The following is a 26,227-nucleotide window of genomic DNA, read 5'->3' as shown; positions in this document are numbered from 1 at the left end:
ATTGATATCTCAGATTCCTTTGTAAAAAGTAAAACAGCAGAAATACACACGTCCTTTAATGCCAGTGTGACCTGGATCGGGTTTAGTCTCTGTGCCTTAGTGGCCTTAACTGCGAGTGGGGAAGATGATAACAGTGCTTCCCTCAGAGGGCCTGGTGAGGGGGGAGTGAGAAGCACAAATTGAGGACTTACACGGGATGCTCGTGAATGTCCGAAGTTAGTGCTCTCAGCCTGGTGAGGCCTCAGGGGCAGTGATGTCAGAACAGAGCATTCCTAGCCGGAGCTCGATCCGTGTTGGCAGCTGTTATAATCACTATCACCACTGTGGGTTATCAGGTAGTTTTAAGACTTGGTAATATGAATTCTTCAATAATGTTAAAAGACTAGACATCTCAGATCCAGTTTACATAGTTCTCAAGATTTCCTCTGAGAAATGGATGTTTTATTCCCTATCAGAAGTCTGAGTTGAGTCTCTAAAAACATTCTGCATTCCTCCATCTGTTTGCTTTAATTCTCCATTTCTTAAAAAAAAAGTTTTTAAATGGAGTTACTGGGGACTGAACTTAGGGCCGCATACATGCTAAGCACATACTCTCCCAAATGAGGTATAATCTCCCCCAGAATTCTTTTTAAACTTTACTTTCTTAGTATTCAGAGGTTAGAGGCCTCTAATTCTTTTTCTGGAGACTTGTCCATGAACCTGTATACCTATTATTAATGGACAAATCTTGGTTTATTAAAAAAATCAATAGAATATTCTGCAATCCATCCAAAAGAAAATGCTCATTGATTTAAATGTTTCTCCTTTATGGTGATTTCTACTTTCTGGTCTAGCTTAATTTATTAACACCCATCCTCATCATCATAATGACCAAACTCGCTCTGAATGGACACCTGCCTAAGGCTAAAATGCTTTCCTCATGTTTTACTTCATAGCAGGTGTTTGAGGGTAGGTATCAGTGTCTCCTTTTTGCAGCTGAGGGATTGAGAGATGGAGCACCTTGTCCCAAATTACACACAGCTGGCAGTGGCTTGCTCAGTGCTGGAACCCTGGCTGCACAGAATGCATTTTTAATTGCTCCTCTAATCAGCCTCCCGTTGAGTGGATTCCCGAACTCCTGTGACTCCACAAATGGCCAATTTTTGTGATCTCAGCCTGATGAGGACTTCAAAGGAGAGACACCAGTGAGAATGTGAGACAGAGTGGCATAAATTAAAATTGTACATTTTTACAAAACTTTTATTCTCATGTAATGACTTAAAAAGTTAATTTTTTTTTAATTTTAGTGCTCTGTGAGCACTACAAACAAAACATTAAAAATAATTATAGTGCAAAAGAGAAGTGGGCTTTGAAAGTCCAACCATTGCTAGTGATGTTACTTGCTTTTCTCTAGTGGCCCTTATTGACAGAAATACTTAGAAAGACTGAATTGGTTTTATGTAGTCTTAGTATGGAAGAAAAGATTGTCAGTGAATATTGTAAGTAAAATCATTACTCTTTTCTTTCCTGATGATGAATATGTAAGTTGTTTTTATGGCTTAAGTACATTTCCTCATTTGTGAAATTTGAGTAATATCGTTTTCCTTGTCTGTGAGATTTAGACGCCTTGTATACAAAGCACCCAAAAGGTGCTTAATAAAAATGTGCTGTCACAATGACAGGTATTTTAGAAGGATCAACTCTGAATACTAAAGGGGGTGGCTTATTTCTGATGCATATTCAATATGTATATATATGATATATATGAATATGGCTTAAAGTAACAAGGATTCATTTATTTTTTTTAGTGCACTATGAAGTTTTAATGAAATCTGTATCATTCTATTGAGACAGGGATTATTTAAATTGCCTTAAGCAGACGACCTTGAAGATTATTTACACAGAATGTGTATTGTTACAACTCAGAATTCATGTTACCGTGTAACATCCACTCAGATATTTAAATTCGTGGATTCTGACCAGATCCATTAAGTTTAAAAAAATGCACATTTATCATTTTCAGGGAATAATCTTCTCTCTTTTGTGATTAAAGAAAATTTTGATTTTTTTTCTTGCACTTTTAACAGGTTTAAAATATCAAAACATTGATTTGACATGTAACTTTTTTAATAGAATAAATCTCATGCTGTTTTAATATGTAAATAAATGTTTTTGTATTTCAACAAACTTTTACGATTTGCTGGCTCTTTGAGAAGTATTTTGCAAAATACTTAGATTACCTACTGTTGGAAAAATACAGACGTTACTTTTATGAATATAGGCCTAGTAAAGATCTGTTGGTATTTGCTACAGTGCAAGACATGAGGTCTAGGAGAGCTTTGCTGCCGATTGCCAGGAGGACATATCCCAGGTCTCAGTCTCCCCTCCTATAAACTGAAGAGGCTGGACTGGTTTCTTTCCTCCTCTAAGATGAGTTTCCATAAGCCTATGTCTTTTGTTTATATTCAGGAGTATTAGCAATATCAGATTAAATATTGAATACCCCTCCCTTACCCTGAAACAAAGTGAAGTATGTGCTACAGAAGCTTTTAGTTATCTGATTCTCGTTTCTGATCCTACAGGCAATTTTGTGTTGCATGTTTCCCGGCAACCTGGAAGGTCTTTTTAGCCATAGGTGGAGCTGTTGCACCTTCTTACCTTCTTAATTTTCCTATTTGTTAAAGAAAGCTTAAACAACGTTATTTTATTTTGATTTCTTTGCTTAATGCTTCAGAATAGCACAGTCTACATTATGTCTGTCTACCTGTAAAAATTGTTCTGCTTATATCTTAGATTTATTCTGTCATCTCGCTGTGAACATCTCAGACTTGCTGTGCAAACAATGGCAAAATCGGACTTTTCTTCCAGTGCTAGAAACCAGTGAGCCGGGAATTTTTAAAACAGCTAGAAGCGGCCTCTGGAGCACCTTAAAGCTGAACATTGTACTGGGTTCCCTGAGTATTGACCCCGCTGCTGTGTGTTAATTAGTGGTAGGAGATTTGGTACATATAGTAAGGGGTGAAGTTTTTTTACTTGGGTTTCCGTGCACACGCTGCCACTAAGCCACGTGAGCCTAAGTCAGTTCGTTCTGAGATTTACCTCGTCTGTGAGATGGGGATGCTCATATCTGCTTTGTAGAATTGTGAGAATTAGAAATTATGTAAAGTGTTTACCACAGTGGGTATGTCAAGAGGGCTCATAAACTTTAGCTACTTTTTTGTGAGAAGCCATCTTTTGATAGTCTTTGGCAATTACTAAGAAACAGGAAAATAAGGAAAGCTGGTTTTATGATGAAAGATATTTGAGGAGGTTCGATAGTTCCTATATCCATAATTTAGCATCAGCAAAGTCAGAACTTTTACACAGTCGCCCTGAACCAACGTTAAGCCACAGAATTTTTTGTTACTTCAAATATGTTGGGGCTTAATAGGATCAAATACTTATACACATGTTGTCTCCAGCAGCCAACTGAGAGATGAAAGAAAAGAGTAAGCAGGCGATATATGTCTTCATTTTTACTGATGAAGCCACGTTCTCCATGAACTTCAGGGCTGTGGGAAAATGCGTGTCATTATACTGTGTCCCAGAAGTAGAGACTCACACTGTCCCAGTTAACACTGGGCCACAGCGAGCCTTCCCTTGAGAGGACCTGCCCCATCATGCACAGGGCTGTCCTGCCATGGAGCTGAGCATCCCGTGTGCTTCCCAAGTGTGGCAGCACTGGAAGGAAAGGAACGGCTTCACATACCCTGCTTGTCTCTCCGGACTCACACCTCACTCTGTTAGTGTGATAAAGGCTAGCTGTGGGCCATGGGTCTGTGGTGTGGAGAAGCACTCTCCGTGGCCAAGAGGAGTGGGGAGGAGGCATCCCCTCCCTCAGTTTAAACAGGTGGTGGTATGGAACAGAAGGGTGCTCCCCAAGAGTTTATAAAAGGAGAAAGAAGGATTTTCTTTGGGACTTAGTCTAGCCAGGAAACACAGAAGATGATTAGAAAGGAGACTTGTAAATCACTTTAATATTAAGTTGACATTTGTTGAGTACCAATAATGTGCTACATTCTTTTCTGAGAGTTTTACAGAAATGAATCCTTCAATCTTCTCAACAATCGAGTAAGTAATGTTTGATTTTTATCCCAGTTTTACAGTGTGGAAACTGAGGCACACAGAGGGAAAGTTGGCCAAGGTCACAGAGCTAGTAAGTGGCAGAGCTGGTATTTAAACCCTGGCTGTCTGGTTTTGAGGCTCCCAGGGATGGGCTTTGGGTGTTTATAGGTATCTGCATCCCTGGATCTCTGTACCTCTGTGCATCAGTTTGCCCAATAAGGACAGGGAAAGGAGAGTTACACAGGTGCTCACAGTCTAGTCTCAGCCACTGTCCACGAAGAGTGCACCGTGATTAGCGTTAATTGTTTTCCAGGCAGTAGATCTGTTGGTATAACAGAAATTTAGTCCATTGAGTTAATCTAGAAACCCTTCCTGCTCTGCTTCTGTCCATGGTTGCCATGTTACTGCCTGCCCGGGATTAGGCCGTGGAGGAGAAACTGTACTCATGGTTGAACTCTGATATTTCAGTCTGGTTCATAGTTTCACATATTCTGTTACATTAATAAGTTAAGTTTCTGGTTTTCTTGCATCAGTGTCTCGTGAGTTTGGTTAATGTGAAACCAGTCCATGGGAGCCCAGGGTTGCTGACGGTATAATTTCTGAGCATGTTCTGGCACTTCTACACGTGCAGTCCTGACTGGAGTATGTCCGCCTTCCTCACTGATTTCTCCCAAGGGCAGGGTCCTCTCCCACCCCCAAATGTGAGGCTGGGAGCTCTCTGAGTAGGCCAGTCAGCGGCCAAGTCCACCAATCAGAAAATGATGAAGTACCCGGAAGTGGGTTTAATAAAAGAAAAGGGCTTCCAGGTAGTCCGATGGGCTGTTCGAGTCCATTTGGTGAAAAGCTGTTCACTGTCTGTGGTTGAGCTGATTCTTTGCTGTTGAAAAGTCTGGATTAGATGAAGGGATTTTAAAAAGCAGAAAGGAGTGATTTCAGGTGGTACGTCCACACTGGTGAGAAGTGATGGATGACCGCCTGTGTGAGGCATAGACAGAGTATTACAAACTTCATAAAACAGCTTTAAAAGCTCTGCCATCTGAGTGCACTTCATAAGGGGTCCAGATCATCACTGGTCATGCTGTGAGGGCAAATAACTGATGATGGCATAAAGGACACGGAGGCATCAAAAAGGTCTCAGTCATGTTCCCTGTTTAAAGAATATGACACAGTGTAATATATTTGAGCTGGTTTTTCACTGAACAATTTTTGTGTTTTCTGGGACTCCCAGCTCCCGAAGTTTCCACGCAGCTGCATGTCCCCTCACTGCAGCTCTGTCAGCAATTGTCCTGGGCTGACGTGGTGTCACGGGGAGCAGGACGGTCAGCGTCCCCGGCTCCTCCGAGCTCCGTCTCCTCATCCGCAGTGCTGGGCTTCTCATCCGTGTCTACTTAGAAGGGTTGCTGAGAACCACACGTGATGGTTGTCAGGGGTGATTTGTGGTTGTCCCTGTGTTTGACATATAGTCAGTATTTGATAGAAACACATGTTTTTTTTATAGTTCTGGCTTCTACATTGCAGTGGTTTTTAGTCTGCATTTTTTTATAACTTTTTTCTTATTTTTAAATAAGCACTTTTTTGGGGGGGGGAATACTGGGGATTGAAGCCAGCACATTGTGCATGGTAAGCAAGTGCTCTACAACTGAGTAATACCCACCCTCCTTGTCTTCACTTAAAAATAAATATTGCAATACACAAAATAGCTCTTAAACACCATCATGGGACCTATTTTCTGTATAGACATTTGAATACATATGCTATTTCAATAAGAATAAAAAATGTTGGGACATACCTTTCTGAATCTCTTTACTTGTTTATAAACGATAATAGCTAGTGATAAACACGAGTCTTGGATCCAGTACTTCTTAGGGTCTGCTTTGACATCATGGGAAATTACATTCTACAGAGAAGGCAAATTGGGTCTCGTTGATATTTGGATGATTTAGCAGATGATCATGTCTTTCAAAACTTGACAGTTTTGTATTTTAAACTAACTGCAATGTTATCTTCTAGAAGTTGGAATTCCTAAGCTTGTGAAGTGCTCAGTAATTCAGTGTGTATGTGTTTGTGTCTGTGTGAACGTGTTTGTGTGTGATTTCAGGAAGGTAGAAATAAGTTCCATGTAACCCTCTGATACCTTCCTCCTCCAGTTCAAGATGTAGGCATATATTTACACAAATAAATTGATATTCTTTTGTCATTTGGCATATTGGAAATAAGAGGTTGTCATACTTGTTTCAGAAGTGTTGGGGAGCATGAGCTTAGAAAACGAGAGGAGAAAGAGGCCGGGAGGCACTTCACACTCTGTGCAGGATTTGAGGAACAGTAGCTTTTCTTTTTTCTTCTAAAGCAAACTGGCGCTGAATTGTTACATACTATTACACAGAATTGCTTTTCTGATCAGATACAAGTGCCTCAGAGTTTTCAAGGCAACATGAATGATGAAATCCGTTTTAGGAGTTATCTTTAAAGTAGTGTTAATTTTCAAGTAAAAGGCTATAGCCTGTTCTTTCTTCGAAGGGTAAAAGACGTTCTCATTGATCCAAGTGCATGATCAATGTGCTTAGTTTCTTTGGGGTTTTTTTCTTTTTTTTTAAGTGCTTGTTTCATTGTGGTTTGAATGAATGTTTAAAATTTCTGAATTTTGTTCTTTAGAACATGCTAATTTATCAGAACTGTTAAAAACCTGATTGATCTTTTGTCTTTGTTTGGAGGGGCACCCTTTTGATTTCTGTTGTCTGTTAAAGAGGGAAATTCTTCCTCTAGCCTGCAGATAATTAAGTGAATGGTTTGCAGTGTGCCTTTAAAATTCTTTGAATGCTTTGAGCATGCTTGTCTAGTGAATTTTGAATTGACTCATAGTAATGACTTTGCTTAGATTCTGTGGCTTTTCTCCTCTCCGCAAGAATTTGAATTCTCTGTTGCATTTTGTATACGTGTTTTTAACAGGGGAAGAAATTTTACATTTTTTACAATGGTGGGTTTTCCTATCCCCTCTGAATGCCTTCTATAATTGATACAACAAAAATCTGTTATTGCAGTGCTTAATTATTTCATAAACTAATTTTTGGCTTAATCAGAAGCAATGAGAAAGAGTGATAATAAAAAATATGAAAACCTTCCTTCCTTTGAAGAATAGAAATGAGGTGGTCAGGCTCACGCATGCTTTGTGCTTGACACACTTACTTTCATGTCATTGTGTATCATGATTCAGAGATGGAGTTGCTTCAGGTTTTATAGATTTTTGTTTGAACATTTTTGTTGAATTCTTTCTCCAGGCTGATGTTTCCTGTTGGGTTTGTGGAAAGCGTAGAAGGGAAACAAATTCTTTGTTTTATTTTCAGGAGGCCTGAGTTGCTGATGAGAAAAGAGTTGAGGGTGGGCTGAGGAACAGAGTGACACTCCCTCTCCTCAAGGCTGAAACTGGTGAACAATGAAATCAATTAAGTGTATCAGTATTTGACCAATAGAATTCAGCGAGCCCAAACTGGCAAGTTATTCCCAATGGAAAGTAGTGAATTCACCTGCAGAATTAGGTGCTTTGCCAATTAGAAGCAGCTTAGAGCAATCAGAAAAATTACTTCATATGATGAGATATAAAAGAATGTAATATCTTCTATTTCTTAAACTTTTCTTTGTTAAGTTGTGTAGAGCTAAAATTAAGTTTCAAGCGCCAGGAGTTAAGAGTCTGGGTGGTTCTGTGGGATGGTTAGTCAGGGATGTGTCTAGATCCTGCTAGAGTGTCTGAAGGTGGCAGGAAAAGACCCAGGGCTAGGATTTGTTATCCTAGGGTGTCCTCCATAATGGTTCCATAATGGTTACATGAGGGAGCCCAAGATTAGGTTAACAAATTGTAACAGACCCCAGGCGCCTGTCAATGTTCAGAAGAAAAATGTGTGCTTAGTAACTGATTTGCAAGCAGGAGCCTGTGCATCCTCACTCCTGTCTCCTTGTCTTAAAAAGCAGAGACAAAGCTTTGCTTGCATAGTTGATGCTTTAGATAGCACTCTGCTCATTTCAAAGCAAGGACCCAGGCCCTCAGCTATAAAAGCTGGGCTTGTGTGCTTTTAGATAGTCTATTATCCCCAAAACAAGCACCTGGCTCGTCTCGTGGTCTGCTTTTTAATTCACATATCTAAAGAATGTATCTTATTCCCCTCACCCCATGACTTCCCTAAAGATACACTAAGCCTTTGTACTCATTGTGGATTCTACAATCTCTGTCTCCACCCGTCTTTCCTCAAGTTCCTACTTACTATCACACAACTGTTAATGACTTTTTCCTTTCGTTATACACAGTAAATATAGGAGCATTTGAGAGGCTCGTGGAGTTGGCTCCCTACTCCTTCTCTTTTTCTGGACTTTTCCCACAGAGTCTTGAATAATCATTCCGTGTCGGTAGGACTCCTGCCAGCCATAACCCACAGTTCCAGGTGAGAATGATGCAGGCTTTATCTCTCCTACCCAAGGGAGAGAGAGAAGAGAATTGAGATCTGCTCCCTTGTGGTCCCTTCCTTCCCCAGGGCCACTCCAGTTCACCTGCAGCCTTCTGGCCTCTGCTGTCAGGGCCTCTGTCCCAGGACTGACTGCAGCCATTTTTTCCCTTGCCAACATTTCCTGTGCCTTTCAGAAGTTGGTCTCTTCTCTGCAATTCAACCCTGGCAGATGTGATGGTGGTCAGCGTGCTGGTGGGCAGTCACCTGGGGACTCCCAGGAGACATGCTGATTCTCCTGAGTCTCTCATTCGGGGTTACAGAACTGTCGAGCACCGGAGGAAGCCCATTCACGTGAGGTCAGCGCAGCATTGCATCACTTTCATTTTATTTTTGAAATTTCAGTGGAGAAATTATTTGTAGCAAACTGTTCCAGTTTTTTGGCTGACTGCTTTCCTCACCACCATTTCCTTGTTGGATGTGGTGCTTGTTTTAAGAACCAGGTTTCTTCTCTGGTTATTTCTAGCAGGTGGGCTTGCCGAATCCTTGATCTGCATTTGAAGCAGAATGCTTCATCTTGATGTCAAACTGATTTTCTTCATTCTGAATATTTCGTATACACTCAGCAACTGTTTCAAGTGAACTGCTCTTGTCCAATTTCGGTTAACTCACATTTGCTGATCTCCTGCTTTCATGCTGAGGGCAGTTTCTTCTTCCTGTAATAAAAGTTAGCAATTTGCATCTACTATGGGAAGGTAATGGCCCGAGGTTCTTTTGTTCTTAAGAGTTTTAATACAATTCACCCATTAATATTTACACCGGTTTTTACTCTATGCCAAAAATTGTGCATCCCAGTCAATCTTAGAATATTTTCATCCTCCTAACAGGAAACCCCATATGCATAAGCACTCATTCCCATCTTCCCCATCCTCCCCCAGCCCCAGGGAGCCACTCTTCTCTCTCTGTGGATTTGCCTGTGCTGGACATTTCATGTAAATCGAGTCAATTCATGTAAATGGAACCGTCTATTGTGACTGACTTCTTTCAAACTGAGTAACGTTTTCAATGTTTGTCCATGTTGTTGCCTGGGTCAGTACTCCATGCTTTGCTGTTGCTGAATAATATTCCACTGTATGGCTGGGCCCCTCTGTTTACCCATTCATCAGGTGATAGGCATTTTGGTTGTTTCTTCTTTTTGGCTGTGATGAATAATGGCACCGTAAATATTCCTGTAGGAGTTTTTATGTGGACATATGTTTTCAGTTCTCTTACGTGTGTGCCCACAGAGTAGAATTGCTGGGTCATTCAGAAACCAACTGTTCAACTCTCTGAGGTCCTGCCAGGCTGTTTTCCAAAGTAGCCACGCAGCGTTACATCTCACCAGCAAGGGCTGCTATCTCTGATTCCTGTGTGTCCTCATTAGTTCTTGTTATTCTTTTTTTAATTATAACCTAATGTAGTGAGTGTGAAGCGGTTTCTCCTAGTAGTTTTGACATGATTTCCCTTACAGCTAATGATTTTGAACATCGTTTCATTGTGCTTATTGGTCATTTGTATATTTTCCTTGAAAAATACCATTTCGGATCCTTTATTCATTTTTTAATTTAGTTGTCTTTTTTGTTGAATTGTAGTAGCTCTTTTTTATTTGGAGATACAAATTCCTAATCAGATAAATTATTTGAAAATATTTTCTCCTGAGTGTTGTTTTTTTCACTTTGTGGATGGTGTCCTTTGAAGCAAAGTTTTAAATTTGATGAACTCAAATTTATCTCTGTTTTCTTTTTTCCTTGTGCTTTTGGGGAAATATTTAAAATCTGAGGTATTTTATTTAAAATTTACATATAAAATATCTTAATTTCTAGGACCGTCCTAGGAGACGGGTGCTGTTGTTATACCCAGTCTATGGATAGGAGGCTGAGATGCAGAAAATTTCACTGAGTTATGAGTGTCAAAGCTTCCCAGTGCTGTGGGAATTCAGAGCCTCATGATTGTCCCCAAGCATCTGTGCTCTTCACCACCATGCTCCACTACTGCCTGGAATCGTTAATGAAAAAGTCTTTCATTTTTTGGTTTCTTGTTTGTTTGTTTTCTCATTGGGAACCTCATCTCCTCATTTTCCTTTCGGATATCAGTGTAGGTTTATTTTAGGTCTCATGTAGGCAGAAGAATTGCTATCAGTTAACTTCTTATTACTCACTCTCCGGTGATGATTGTTGCTATTTGACCTAATCAAGTCATGCTTAAGTCTTTCCTGCTCATGACACTGAAAAGAGTCATGACTTACAGAATGCTCAGAGAAGAAAATAATTGATTGATTTTATTTTGCTACCCAATCAAACCAATCAAATTAAAACCCCGGTGTTGACGCAGACGGTAAGCCCTCCAGAATAGGGTCACTGTCTTCCTTGTGTTTCGTTTGTTTGGTCACAGTGTCTGGATAGTGACTTGCTGTCCAGCAGTTTTGTGAGGATACGGTGTTCGTGAATCATTGTAAGGACAGAAATTTGACAACAGACTGTATTGGTCATTTCACGAGGGAAAAGATAATATAGAAATACTGCTCAGATCTATTTTAAAATTAAGTTTGGAATGTTGAGAAGAGTTCAAGAAACCATACAAAGATCTTTTTCACTTATTTTAGATCTATCTTAGGCATATTATGATTACATAGCAGAGTAACTTATCAACTAGATTTGACAAGAGGTGTGTATTATTGATTATTTGTTTTAGTTGAAATATTCTACCTGGGAAAAAGTAATCAGTGTCCATAAATGAACAAATATGTTTGTATTTCTATGTAACATGGGAGCAGACTTCATATGTTTCTATATAATATATATGACTGTGTGTTTTAATCTGTCTGTCAGTGTATTTATAGTTTTTCAGCAATGTTCTAACTTTAGAATTCTTCTAAGAAAGTCACCCCCGATTCTAGCGCAGTTTGTACTGTGTATCCTGTCTTATGCATGGGATTCCACTGTCTCCTCAGTGAGGAATTTCCTCCCCTACTGAGTTAGTAGCAGAGTTAAAGGAACTGTGATTTCTAGGCCTTTGCTCTCCATGTGTTTGCATTTGGCTGTCAATCGCGATTTTCCCTTTCTTGAGTTTTCATTGTTCAATTAGAATTTTTGAAAATAAGTGTTAATATGTTGTATTTGTCTCCCTAGAAACTTGATGTGTTTGTGCTTTTCAGTTTTCAATTTATGAAAAATGTAAATGCACTCTTGTTTTTAAGTAGTCCATTTTCACTAGATATTTGTTCACCCCTTTATATTTAAAATACTTTTTTTCCAATGAATGAATCGGTGTGCATGTTTTAAAAGATACCTTACTTTTTATTTTCCCTATTATAACAATTATATTCATTCTAGAAAATTTAGAAAATAAGGATAAACACAGTAATAACTTAAAAATGGCCTCTAATCTCACCTAGAGATACAATTGTAAAGTTTCAAATTGAGAATTACAAGTCCTCTCATGTTGTTCTTCTTTTTCAAGATCGTTTTGGTTACTGAGACCCTCGAATTCCGATATGAATTATAACAGCAGCTAGTCAGTTACTGCAGAGGAGCCCACTGGGATTGTGATCGAGACCACGTAGAATATACGGATCACTCTGGGGAGCGCTGCCATTCCAAGAGCACTGTCTTCTGATCCAGGAATGTACGTGGCGTGTCTGTCCAGGTATTTAGGTCTTCTTTAATTTTTTTCAGCAATGCTTTGAGTTTACAGAATATTATTTTACTTTTTTTCTTTGCCTTTATACTGAGAACAAGTGTGCAAGGTACCGGGATCAGAAGTGTAATTTAGCCCTGCCCCTTGCTGCCAACATGGTCGCTGCGCTCTTGCTTTGCCTTGTGTACAATCTTGCACAAAATAGGACCTCAGTAACTCTCTCTTGAATGAATGATTATATGATTGTAGGATGATGCTTGAGAGTCCTTGTGATTTTTTCCTCCAGCCTTTCCCCAATTCTTAACTATGCCCTTTCTCTTCCTAAATTCCAGCCTGGGTTTCAGCCTGCCTGTGGCATTGATTTTCCCTATCTGTAGACTCTTCCTTTCACTGGTTCACGATAATGTTACATGTGGGCTGTGGAAACTTGGTAGATGTCAAGAAAGAACAAATCCATTTCATGCTAGTATTTTTACAGTGTGGTATTTTTTATCGATTGTAATTAAATCAGGCTAACCCCCTGAGCCCTCCCGTGAGCTCTCTTCACTTTCCTACATCTGATACTGCTCTGGTTGCTACATGTGCCCTTCCCCCAGCCTTGGTTTTTGGGTTGAGTAAGTCATCATCAGTGGAGCCCTCTCTTTAAAAGATGAAGAGAACATTGGCTCCTTCTCCCTGGTTGGGGACTTGGATGAGATGAGATACCAGATAAAGAATGGAGCTCCACCTCATTCTGACCCCCGCTTTTTCCGTTCCGTTTTCCAGTGGAAAAGAGAACAATTCAACAGTATAAAGATTGATTGTGAGCTAATGAGATAGACAAGACAATGAATCATTTATTAAATATCCTTTCATGCCAGAAACAAATGTATTATACACACAAAAATCACACAAAGCATGATAATATCGTGCTTACAGACGTGTGTCCGAGTTCGAGTCATGCTCTGGAGTGACCAGTCCTGTGAGATGGAGAACTGGTAGGTTGGCTTAGGCTCTCCAGGACTGGTTTTCTGTCCTGCAGAGATGGGGCTCGCTAGGCTTCCCTCCCCCATAGAGGTGCTGTGGGGTGTAACTGTCACGCGTGCACAACTGCTCGTTCCTCGTAAGTGCAGGATAGCATAAATTTTGCGGTGATGGCTTTATGACTGCCCCGTGTAGACTCTCAGTGCTCCAAAGGGATGCCTTGTGGTTTGGAGATGGGATTCTCATTTCTGTAAATACCCAAGGATTGTGGTATTGGGCCCTGCTGATTTGAATCTATTCTTTAGAAAGTACATATTGTAGATATATTTTTCAAGCATGTGTGCTTTTTTTCTTTTATTATTTATAGTTCTACCCTCTCATCTCTTGGTGTGACTTTTCATGGAATCCAGGAAACAGTCCTAAGTTACCTGCCTCTTCACTCTTCTCCGTGGTTTTTTTCTTCCCTGTCTAGAAGAGGGTTTTGCACAGGAAATTTTATTTGTTCCCCTTTTCTTGGAGTCTCTCTTTCGGTCTGCCCATCTCTCACCTGCCCATCTGTCCATTTCTCTACCCACTCATTCTTCTGACTTGTTCCAAAAAGCATTTCAGGCAGCTTACAGAAGAACAGATACCAAATAAACAGGTTAGAAAATGGGGCTAAGTTCAAACTGTGAGGCTAGGAGGCGAGCCTGTGTGAGGGTTGCAGCCGTGAGACACACACATCTGCCCTGTGACTTATAAGATCGACAGCAAGAGTGTGCCTGTGGCTCCCAGCAGACACAGTTTAACAGGGTTTGTGGGAGATGCTCACTGGCTGTGAAATAAATAAGTGGCTCAGGAGAAGCCCAACCTTTCCAGCTACAAAGGCTTAGGAGAATATTTTGAGTGTCTTCCAAAATCAGGGTATTGCATTGTTTCTTTTGTCAGAGTTCTACGTATAGTTGGTTACATTCTATACCTGGAAATTTCTCCAGATCTCCTTACCAAGTGAGTGCCATTGCTCGGGAATGAGGTGGTTCTGCTCATTGACGGGGGTTGGCCAGAAACCGAAAATGACATCTTCAAAGGAGCCTGGGATTTGTCAGTTATGTTTTGTCAGTGCTGTAGATTTCAGGAAATGCTTTCACACTTTCTCTCCATCTGAGGCTGCAGCGTGCTCTCTTAGCAGCATCAGGAGCTCAGAGCCACGGGATATTGGGGGCTGACTGCACTGCCGTCAAGACAGCCAAGCTAGTCACTGCAGGAGTGGTTCTTTCACATAGTGCATTTCATGTTCTATAGTAGAAAGTTTCAACAGGGAGTTAATTAACTGAGTTAATTAACATTTAATAAATATGAAGCTTTGATGAAAAGACGGTTATAGGCAGAATAAAGTTGTGAACACTTTGAAAACGGTTTCATTACTGAAATTTCAGTAGGGAAGATACACAGTTTATCTTATTTATGCCTCTCTTTTAAAGTAACAAAGAAACAAGACAGAAAAGGCAGAGGATGATTTCTGTTATTCCTCTCGGCTTGCAGGTTCCCTCACATCCAGTGGCATCCATCCAGACACCAACACTGACACTGGCCATGCTCAGAACTGCCTCAGCCCTGAAGACACAGGTAACAAATAGAAGGGGTCCGCGCCCTGTTACAGCAGGTGCTCTCACTTTGTGTGTCCTTATGTAACTGCATGGTGTTAATCAGGATCGCCCGTTTTACATTGTGTGGCGCTGCTGCAGTGTCTCCTAGTTATTTGTTTCTGTAAGTACTCGTGTATTATTCTCCAATGTGTGGTACTACACATCTAAAAATGCTTTTTTCAGATGAAAAATAATGTATATTTAATGCAATAAGTCTGAAAAAAGGGACAAAAACGGCTATCCAGGTCCCACTAGTCAGAAATAATAATTAACACTTTAACATCTACTTTCTGTTATTTTCATCAGTGAGTATCAGCTCTGTCATAAAAACCAGTGAGCACTCTGTGCCTGTTTACTGTGTGGAGACCTCCATTTTCCATTCGGCTTATTACATGTTTTTCTACAATATTCTATCTCTCCTGGCATGATTTTTAATGACCAGTATAGCATTATGTCTTGTGGAGGCATCGTCCATTTTACTTCGGGCTTAAATAAACTTTTAAATTCCAAGTGTACTTAACTGAAATACTGAAAAGAGAGCTGTGGTGGTACCGAAAGAGCCCTACCTCCCTTCCCCTTATTTCCTGAGTGTAAAAGCTGTTGCCAATGTGGTGTATATATTTCATGACCTTTATGCCTATGACATATATATATACCCATACATACATACATATATACATATGAGAAATCTATGTATATGTGTGTATATATTGTTTTTTGAAAAATAAGGCCATACTATATGTTTTCTGCAGCTCGCTTTATTCACTCAGGGGTATATCATAGACGTCCTCCCACTCCAGACTCACCCGGTCCTTTCAGATAGAGTGGAGGGGTCTCCTGATGTGCAGGTGTGGTCTCTTGTGCAAGGACACCTTTGGTGGGAGAGTGCTGTGGACAAGGCCCTGGGCCACGGGGAAACGCTGGCCCCCTCAGTGCCCACAGCTCACCGTGATTTACCGCATTATTGTCTTGATGGTGGACACTTAACTTTTCTCCATTTTCCACTGTCAGAAAGGATGTTTGACTGGCATCTTTCTTTAACAGACATTCCTGTGATCTTGTATGAGCATGCCTTTAGTTAAGTCTTCTGGAAATTTAGTCCCTGGATGTGAAATTTACTTTCATCACAGGCTACTTTCAAGTGACTAGAAATTCCTTCTCCAGTGTGGAATGAGAAATGTAGAATTACTTACGTAACCAATTCTCTATCGCTGGATATGATTTCACTTCAGCTTTTCTTCCCACCAGTGTAAACAGTATATCTATTTGAACTGATTTTTTTTCTAAACGAAACGATTCCTAGAAGTGGGGTTGAATCAGTGTGTACATACGTTTTTCAGAGTTTACATATCCATTGACATGTCATCCTCCAAAAAGGTCGCTCACAGTTTTTTCTCCCACAGATGGACACTAACTACAATATCTTTTAAAAATATTTACCAATAAGATGAGCAAAAGTGCTTTTTCATTGTTTTAGTTTGCATTTGATGACCAGTGAGGTATTGAGCATTTTTCACTGATTAGCCATCTGACTTTTGAAAAGTGAATGATCCATTTTGTCCTTTGCACAAATTTAAGTGAGGAAGCTTCTTTTTGCTTTGTGACAGCTCTTTGTATGTTATGAACATTAATCCCTTGTCTTCATCAACATCTATCACAGAGTTTTTCCTTGTCATTTCTTTCGTTTCATTTTGTTCAGTAGGTTTATTTTTGTTGTGGCTCAAAATATTCTTAAGATAGTAAATGTCTTCCTTTTGTGTTTTATCTTTGTTATTATTCTTAGAAATACTTTCTTATAATGGTATAAATCTCTTATGTAGGTTTATTTAATGTCTAAGATGGAGATGATAATAGTACTTGTTATAGTAAGGAGAAGTTGAATTAATGTGAGCAAAGAGTTGTATTTGCTGTTATTAGTATTTTAATATTTACATCACTATCTGTAATTATTTTTGTGGTCATTATGACAGGAATAGAATTTGTTCTTTCCAGGTGATTCTCTGATTGTCCCAGGACAATTATTGAATTCATACTTTGCTCTTTGATTTGAAATCCCACATGTATAAAATACTTATGTACACTAGAGTCTCTTTTTGAGCTCATGCTTTATTTCTGTCAATCTTACTTTCTTACTCCAGCGCTATATCTTAAATTTTGTAAAAATTAATTATTATCTGACATTGCGATTTTTTTTTTTTGTTCTTTTCTTCCATCCCAAATTTCTTGGCTATTATTATGACTTTATTATTCCTGAAGAATTCTAAAATATATTGTTCAATTTAAAAAAAAATCAGGTAAGGGTATTCATGGGATTTTTATTAAGTTTTGAATTATTTTTAGGAGAACTTCCATATTTACAAAACTGTTTTCCTCCGTGCAATATGTTGATGTCTCTACATTCACACCTCTTATTTACCCCTAAGTACAGTCCTGTAGTTTTCTCCATGTACAACATGGGCATTAATTGTGAGTTTATTCCAGATTATTGTTGATGTTTTTGTTAATTTTGTAAGTGAGAATTTTTTGCTATTATATTTTTTAACTGTTTAAACTGACACCTAGGAAGGCAGATTCGGTTTGTAAATACTCACTTTGTAAAAAATCATTTAAAATTGTAAGTATTAAGTAATTGTTCGAGGATCCTTTCTTTTGTGTTTTTAAAAATTTGTTTCCAATATTATCAAAATGGTCATAGCTAAGAAGTATAGGTGTGGAGACAGATGGAGAGAGGTAGTGTGGCTCATGTACAAACTCTGAGCACTTTTATGGCTGCATTTAGGCTGGAGAAGCCCCAGAAGAGCCCACGTTAGACCAGGGGTGGCTTTGTATGCACTTGAAAGCCAGCTTTCCTACCTTTATGGTGAAGCCTGGTGGGCATGGCAGGTAGATGATCAAGGTCTGATCAAGGTCATTGGCTGCACAGAGCACTGTGTCTGTGAGAACTGGAGTCCATCACCATGGGAAATGCTTGGTGCCAGGAACACTGCAGGGGAGCTGGGGAGTGTGTGTGTTAAGGATTTTCCAGTCCTGGGAGTGGGAAGATGAGACTCTGCATTCAGATCTGAGTTTGAATTCATCCTCTCTTGTTTACTGGTCCTCTGACTTTTGTCAAGTTATCTACCCACTTTGAACTCCTATTTTCTTGTCTCTCAAAATAGGAGAATTACGGCCTGCTGCTAGAGTGTTTGATCAGGATAAATGATTTGTTTCTATAAGATGCCACGTACAGTCACAAGCTCAGTGAGAAATGGGCTGTCACCTCTTCATCTGCAACTCAGTGCTCGACAGGACATCGGGGCAAAGCCAGTCCGTAATTTGTTTGTGATGCAAGTAGGAACAAAATTAATGTCTTGCCTTTCACTTGCAGTATTCTTACTCCTTTGCTTCATTTACTTCTTTCCTCCTTTCCTTTCCCCTCCTCCACCAAAAGATCCTGAGTCTCTCTCAGAACACTAGATTCAAATTACTTTAAAGGGTGTCTCATCCTCATGAAATGACAGTAACTTAAAAAAAATCTGTACAGATCCCAGACGTCATTGTATTTGATTTACACACACACACGCACACCCACCCACCCACACAATCAGCCTACCTCCCACTTGCTGAGGGAGAAGGACCAATTTTTCTGAGTTTTCATTCACTGAGCGTGAGAGCAAAGTCTCTTACGCAGACATTCACCTTGCTTAGTGCATGGTGTTTTTAATTGGATTTCTGCTTTGTGGCCATAGAACTATTCTCCTTATAGAAGAGAGGATGTGGAGACATAGACATTCTGCTGAGATATTGGTGTCAACATATTTGAGTTGGAAAGGACTTAGGACAGCATAGAGTCGTAACTTTTTATGGGTGAGAATACATGATAGTGTAACTTGGACAAGAACCTAGGTCTTCTGTCTTCGTGTCCACGTGGATGAAGAGGCAACAGGTTGGGAGATGGCAGGGATCCTTCTTGCTTGAGTTCCAGGGTCTTGCTAGTTTTCATTGCTCAGCTGCCTTTAGTTTAGGTCCGTGTGGCCTCTCATGGGAAGGTCACTCTGTCCTGATAGACTGAGTTTCTAATCAGCAAAAAGGTCTGGACCCACTCATATTTCCCAGAGTTTTTCTGCTGTCCTGCTGACAGTTTATATAAATGATACCTAAGAAACTACTGGATATAAAATCCTTATTGTTATCATTTGCCCTCAAGTTCCATAGGAATGGGGTGCTGTCTCAGGCTGTCTAAGGCTAGATCTGAACAAAGATAGGGTGATAGGCTGTGCTGCTGGACCCTCCCCAGTTATAAGTGATTTCCACCTTAGTTTTTAGAATCAGACAGACGAGTTCAAATCTTGCCTTTACCAGTTATTAGCTTTGTGAACTTGGGGAAGAAACTGTAGTTGTTTGTGCCCAATTTTCTTTATCTGTAAATAAGTTCAGTATTTACTTTAGGGTTTTTGTTTTAGAATTGAATGAGCTAATTCCCTCATTTATACCGAAAATACTGATCGCGTGGTTCTATGCTGGTGCCTTGGTAGAAGATTACTAAGGGACTCAGCAGTGAGAATGCAGGTGGGGGACCCCTGGATCATAGAGCTTATATTCCAGGATATGCTTGTAAAAGACTGGATGTGCAGTGGATTTTTAGTAAATGTCCATTCCTTTCCTTATCCACATTGATTGTGCATATATATTTGTACAATATATGAACAATTTTTTATTGCAATTTAAATCTCTTTGTAGTAATTAAATTATGTAGCTATAACAAAATACGTGAAATAAAATGATTTGTCTTTTATTTTCTTTTCAATATGCAAAACAAAATAAAATAGAAAAGAAAAAAGGTTTTGAAGGAGTAGAAATAATTTTATTTCTGTGGAATCAATTCCCTATTTTAGGTTTTTTATTTGTGTTGTTAAACAGCATATAAAATTGATAGGTTGTGACTTCAGTGTTGATAGCTAGGTGAGTGTAGTTTCTTTTTGTGGTAGTCTTTGATGAATTATTTGCACTAGATCATAAATGATGTGCATGTTACATATTGGAAACGAGGAAAGAGTGGAGACATACTACCTCCAATGCAGTCATCTTGTTACCAAGTCGAAACTCGTACTGCTTGCTGCATGACAGGCCAATAAATTGGGAGATTGAGGTGTTGGAGCAAGGAATACTAACTTATTTGAAAAGCTGGCAGACCCAGAAGATGGCAGAATGACATGCTGGAGAACCGTCTCCCCCAAGTCAGGAATCAGTCCGCTTTTATACTAAAAAGGGGCGGGGATGTGGTTGGTTGTTGCAAACTTCTTGCGGTACGAATTGTTTCTCCTTGGACTTCTTTGTTCTTGCAGCTGTCCACGTGGGTCAAATCATGGTGCCCCTCTAAAACCTCCAAAAAAATCAAAGTTGATTCTCTATTTTGCAACTTGCCATCTCTATGTAAGTGCAGAAGAGTTAACATCGTGAAAGATCAGAGCCCGGAGAATAGGCTCTCCTGGATATTTCAGGCTAAAGGCAACTATCTTTTACAAAAGGTACAGAGCTACCAAGTCTGAGCCTAGAAAACAGCAAAGGTTTAAAGCCAAAGGAACAGATCTAACATGCAGTCAAATTTATTCTTTTCTATTACAATTTCTTTTTCCACCTCATAAATAATTTTAGTAAGAAACATGAGCAATTTTTTTAATTTTGCTTCTTAGTAACGGATAAGTGGGTCAAATATATTTATGAGAGCAGGGATGCTGTGCGGGCATTGGGGTCACAGCAAACTCTTGTTGGGGTGGTCGACTCTGCAACATGTCTGATGCCCCGTGGGTGTTGGTGAGGGACCCCATAACCAGGGGCTGTCTTCAGGAACCAGCATATGGGCATTGACCTCTGGAGACCTCTTTTTCAACTGCCGGAAATTTATTCAGATACTGTGACTGAAAAACCACTTCAGCTGGTGATAATTAGGGAATAAAGGAAGAGGAAAAGGGCTTGGATTAGATTACAAGAGAAGGACAGAATATCAGGGAACCTGGGGGCTTGGCAGTGGGTCCATGGGAGAGAGGGGAGCAGAGGTGGGGAGGGGCATGCCTCTGGAACCAGCTCCTGCACCTGCCCCAGGGCCCAAGTCACACAGCTTTTAATTGGCCCAGGACGCTCTCCTGTCTGGATGTCACCCTGGTCAGAACCTTGAGAATCGAAGGTAAGGGGTGGGCAGCACTCACCTAGGGGATCACTGAGGACTTAGTTCAAGTCCACGGTGCCTTTTCTTGTCATGTGTCTTCACTTGCCCTTTATCTTAGGATCTGAGAAGCAGGAGCAAGGAACGCAGGAAGAGATCCAGTAAGACATCTGACTGTGTTAAGAGACGACAGTCATAGCCACACCGGGAGCGAGGACACTTGCAGCAAAGTAAAACGACTTCACAACTATTGCATCAGAGCTGCCGGTGTGAGAGAGCCTAAGCCTGTCTCAGAGTGCAGGGGACAAGCAGAAAGGAATGGTAAATTTCCACTGACAGTTGAAATTTTGTTAAATAGCCTGCTACTGTTGCTTGTATCACTTGAATGAATGCAGGCATATTTCTATGGGCAATTATGTTCACTCAAACCCACCAGCCACTCTTGCCCCCATCGGGGATGGGCTTTCTCAAGCCCAGTGTACCTGCTGCTTGGGTGGGCCATGCTGCGTGTCCTCGCCTGGGGCCGGGCTGCTGCAGGGCACTGAGTCCCCGAGGCACGGCCTGCGAGACACGACAGGAACACCTCTGCTCTTGACTGAGGGCCTCCGTTTCCCCCTGCAGTGTAAGAATGCTGGTGACTGAGTTAGAAGCATGCTTCAAAGCTGTCCGTGTCCTTGCCATCCAGAAGCAGAGCCTGGGAGCTTCCGAATTTCTCCAGAATGGGGTTTACATTCATCTTCGACAGGTGAGTTTATGTCCTTTTACAAGTGGAGGAATTACTGTAGTTTTCCTGGAACTTACTCACCACTAGTCCATGTGATTTTTCTGTGCTAGGATTCAATATGGCATGCTAAAAATTCTGGAGTCAGATCTTGAAACACTGATGAAGAGGATTATTTTATTTCTTTATATGATAGTATTTTACTTTCAAAATTCAGAGTTTTCAGTTCTTTCAAAAATTTTTTGTGGGGTTGGAGAAACAACTTTGCTCTTGCCATCTTTGTGACCTGTTGCTATATGCCTGTCACCTGTCTTCTGTCACTTGTGAGGCGGTTCCATTTGTGACCCTGTCCGGGTTGTTCATGGTATAAAACATAAAGTCTGTAAAAGTACAGTCCCTTTTACTCCGAAGACATTCCACAAATACTACTTAAATCTGGGTGTGGTTATAAGAAGACAGAATCATTAGAACATGTACTTGCAGGTTGCTAGTGCAAAATCCCCAAATCAATAGTCTAGCTCAACATCTAAAATCTTTCTAATCTACCTTGGATTTGTATGGATAGTTGAAGCAGTTTGCTAAGAACTCAAGACCAGGGTTAGAATACAGGCTGGTGTAGCTCAGCAGGTCCTCCCAAGCTGATGCTCTGGGAGAGGGCAGGTCCTAGGGGAGAGGGCGTGTCCTCCCCTCCCTGAGCTGACAATTTGATGGCAAAGACATTCATCAGGTGAAGAACTTGGAGATTCTTCTAAGAACAGTGGGTTTGAAAACAGTCCTAAAAGCGTGGGAGTGACACAATCCCATTTGTCTCAAGTAGGGGAGAGTGGCTTTGGGGCCACTTGGGAGACTCGTGAGTCCAGGTGGGCAGTCTTGGTGGCTTCCACTTGAGCGGTGGGATGGTCAGCGGGTAAAAGCGAACAGATTGAAGGCATGTTTAGATGGTAAAAAGGAAAGGATGAATGATGTCTGTGAAGGAAGGATAGAGTAAGGAACAGGTTTCTGGGTTGATTAATGAGGTAAATGATGGTCCTGCTGTGCTCTGAGGAGGGAAAACTGTAGAGGGAGTTCTGGGGGGATAACTGATGAGTTCAGCTGTGGGTAAAGTGAAAGGCTGTTAGATGTGTGGTTTGGGAGCTCAGGTGAGAGCCAGTAGTGAGTAGGGGGAGGGGAGAGAGACTTTCAAATCAGTTTGTCTTGTGAACATACAAATAAGGATGAGTAATGACACACTTAAAACCTCTATATTCTGTATTTAAAGCCCAGTAACATTTTGCTATATTGACTGCAGAGGTTCTTAATTTTTTTTAATAGAAATAAAATAAATAGAAAAAAATAGTGGAGTTAATGAACATCTTAGAGTTGATGTGTGTCTTTGTATGTATTTTCATACCTCATCTGTTTATAACCATAATCTACAAAAAGTTCGCTTGCTTAGCATAAGAGTTAAACAGAGGGAAGTGACACACAGTGTTGGGGCTTGAAGCTGATCTTCTCGGGCAAATTATGTCACCTCTCTGTGCCTTAGTTGCAACTTCTGTGACTGCCCCCGGGCCCATCATCACAGCTGATTTCCTAGACTAGAAGTTGGGAGGGAGGCTGCTGAAGGGAATAAGAAGCGGCAACTTCTAGGGATATTGAAGAGAGAGACAAAAACAGATTAAAGCCGATAAACTGAGTAAAAATACCCTCAAAAGTGAAAGAATCCCGCAGTGTTTTGAGCCCCTTAGCGTAAGGGAAACAAAATCAGGTTGAGCCAAAGCTCTTGAGCATGTGAGTATTGTGGGTGGGTGGGTGTCATCAGAAAAGGGTTGAGAAAAGGCCTTTTCATTTCCCTAGACGTTTCCAGTAAGGATGGGGAGCAGAAGAGAAAACCCCCTGCTTCACAGTGGAAGCTGCTGTTTTGTGCAAAACTGACCAAAGTTTGGAGACCAGTCATCAGCGGTGCTGGCAAATGAAGAGACTTCGGGATTGGGTGGGACACTTGCTGCGACTTTCAGGTGACCTGCTGGCTGGGTCTGTATGGCGGGCAGTAGGTTTGCAGGGTGACCCGGGCATAAACCCTGGCTCTGAGGCTGCTGGTCTGACTACCAAACCTGGGCACCCGCAATCTTAATGGTGCAGCTCGGGATGTGGCCTGGGACACCTGCTGAGCTGAGGGCGAGAGGAGGGCTTCCCTGAGGGGGTGTCATGCGGAGAGTGGGAACGTGTTCCTGCAGGGGAGGAAGAGCCTCTGAGCAGGGTACTGGATGCACAGGCAAGACCAGCCTGAGCACGGAGGCTTCTGGGAGCCAGAAGTCATACAATGGCCCGAACCGCCTTGTTCCTGAGAGACTGCAGGGAAAAGATGCTGAAAATGTAGGCTAGGGTCACACCCTGTGGTGTTTTATGAGTGACAGTAAAGGACTGGTCCGGCAGGCAGGAGAGAACCCTGTGGGCGTCCCAGCTGGGGCGTCATGCCGGAGGGAGGAGCAGAGTTATAGACTTTGCCACTTATTAGCTGTGTGACTTTCAGCAAGATCACCTCACCTCTCTCTATATATATCTTCATATGTAAAGTGACAGAGTGACAAGCTCGTGTCATCAGAAGGCTTTGTTTAGCTCTGATCCTCTTTGTACAGTCCTGTCAGTGCTGCCCTGTGAGGTTCTGCAGCGGCTGCTCTTATCCTGAGATGGGAGGGCCTAGAGTGACGTTGTAGTGCCCGAGGGCAGGAAGGGGTTGCTTTAAAAGCAGACATGTTGTGGCCTGCAGCTGCAGGCCTGCAGGCAGTTTGGTTGAAGGTCCTGCAGGGGACTTTGGAGGCCTTAGGTTGTTGAGAGTACTTTGGACGCCTTAGCTTCCTCTTAAGTCTAGTTTTCTCTTGCGGACCGGATTTGCCTTTGCAGATTGATGCTGAAGATTTGGGCTTCTAGCAAAGCTGTTTTCAGAGATGGGTATATACGTAAAATATCGTATAAAATAAAATGATTTATTTAACGTGTGGGACTTCACAGCTGTTGTGAACAGCTCTGTTGTCCTGGTCGTCACGGAGGACACCAAGTGTCAGCAGAGCGTGCGGGAGGACAGGTAGCCTGCAGTGCTGCTGCGGGGTGTTCTCCCGAGTAGAGCACTCTGCTGAGTTGACTCTTCTCTGAGCTTGGTTGCCAGATGAGCAGACAGCAAATTAATGAGTTCTGGTGGGATTGTATAATGACAGGAAGAAAGAGGAAACCGTAGTTTTTCCAGACTAAAACACGCTTTTGTTTCCTGATCCAGTGTGTTCCATTACAGAATTGATGAGTTCTGTCTATTCTGGGACTTCATTGAAATAAACGTTCAGCCTAAATGTTAAGAGTTATGTTTTATTTGGCTGGAGGACTCGAGCCGGGATGGCAACCTCTCAGATCACTCTGAGGGACTGCTCCCAAGAGGTAGGGGAAGAGCTAGGATATATAGAAGTTTTACAAGAAAGACCAGGTAGTTGGAACAATAAAATATTGCTTGTTATCTAAAGAAAACCAGATATCTCAAGATCAAGTATTTAGTGCTTTTCTATGTATGGGAGGAAGCAAACATTTGTGTCATTGAGTTCATCCCTTTGGCGGGTACCTAGGTATCTAGGGCCAGTATCCTGTCCTTTCTTACTCTGAATCCACTCAGAGGGCACCACTGTGAGTGGCTGAGAGGCTGGGCTGCAGGCATGCACTCGCTGGGGGGTGGCAGCAGCCGCTGATGACTTGGTTTCAGCATTCTTTGTTTACTGACATGGTTGCAGTATTTTCATTCACATTGTAGTATTTTCATTCACGGACGGATTATGGATAATCTGCAACCTTGGAAAGCAACCGAGATGGAATTACTGCAGGTACATTCTTCTTTAATAAGCCGTGTGCAAACATAAACATGGAGGAAGCATACATTTGGATTTGGTGGTGTAGTGAAGGGTGACTGCACATTACAGGAGAACGCAATGCAGAATTGCTTAAGTCCACGTTTCTTTTCTGTTGTGGTTTCTGAGAACAGTTTATGGTAATTAACCAACATTGACAAATGGTGGCAAACATTGCATTTAAGAGCTGGCCGGCTGCAAACATGTGTATTGGACAGGTGGAATTCATAGGCAAGTGGTCAGGTGGATGGGAGAGAGATGGAGCCTAAGCCTGGGCCCACATTCCTGTTTAAATAACCATTTCCTCACCATACGGCCTTGGACTAGAATGTAACCTCTCTTAACCTGTTGGTGAATCTGTGAAATGGGCATGATAATATTCGTTTCTTCCTGGGATTGTTGTAAGTTCTAAAGAGTATTGTAGCACACATGAAGCACTTAGCAGTGTTCACTGTGTGTGGCCGCCCCGCTTGGCGTGTGTCAGAGCCGTAAAGGCAGCATTTGTCTGTTGAGAATGCACTGGTAGCCCCTTGAATATGTTGTGAATTTGGTGATTTCCTTTAATCTTGGTAACTCTGTGTGCCATGGGCAGTTATTTTCATGGACAGATGAGGAATCTCAGGGTAAAGAAGACTGTGTAATTTGCCCAAAGTCAGACCATAATTTTGGGTGCATGGGCCTCAGTTCAGCATGAGCCCCAGGGCCTTCTTCCCTCTCCGTTC

The 26,227-nt window shown here is 41.3% G+C and overlaps 1 protein-coding gene across 6 annotated transcripts in view; it reads left to right on the top strand.

Moving 5' to 3' along the window:
- LOC141579467 (uncharacterized) overlaps positions 1 to 26,227 on the top strand; it is a 198,487-nt gene that overhangs the window by 155,641 nt on the left and 16,619 nt on the right. For 2 of the 6 annotated variants that reach the window (XM_074375746.1, XM_074375669.1), the window contains 6 exons: positions 12,012 to 12,197; positions 14,673 to 14,756; positions 17,935 to 20,283; positions 20,858 to 21,239; positions 21,540 to 21,663; positions 23,476 to 23,636. The gene's annotated coding sequence lies outside the window, so the exon portion shown is untranslated. The remainder of the gene's footprint in view (positions 1 to 12,011; positions 12,198 to 14,672; positions 14,757 to 17,934; positions 20,284 to 20,857; positions 21,240 to 21,539; positions 21,664 to 23,475; positions 23,637 to 26,227) is intronic. The other 4 variants (XM_074375679.1, XM_074375661.1, XM_074375673.1 and 1 more) reach the window with 4 other exon arrangements.

Source organism: Camelus bactrianus, chromosome 2 (genome assembly GCF_048773025.1).
Source record: "Camelus bactrianus isolate YW-2024 breed Bactrian camel chromosome 2, ASM4877302v1, whole genome shotgun sequence".
NCBI lineage: Eukaryota > Metazoa > Chordata > Mammalia > Artiodactyla > Camelidae > Camelus > Camelus bactrianus.
This window is presented reverse-complemented; position numbering and strand designations above follow the sequence as displayed.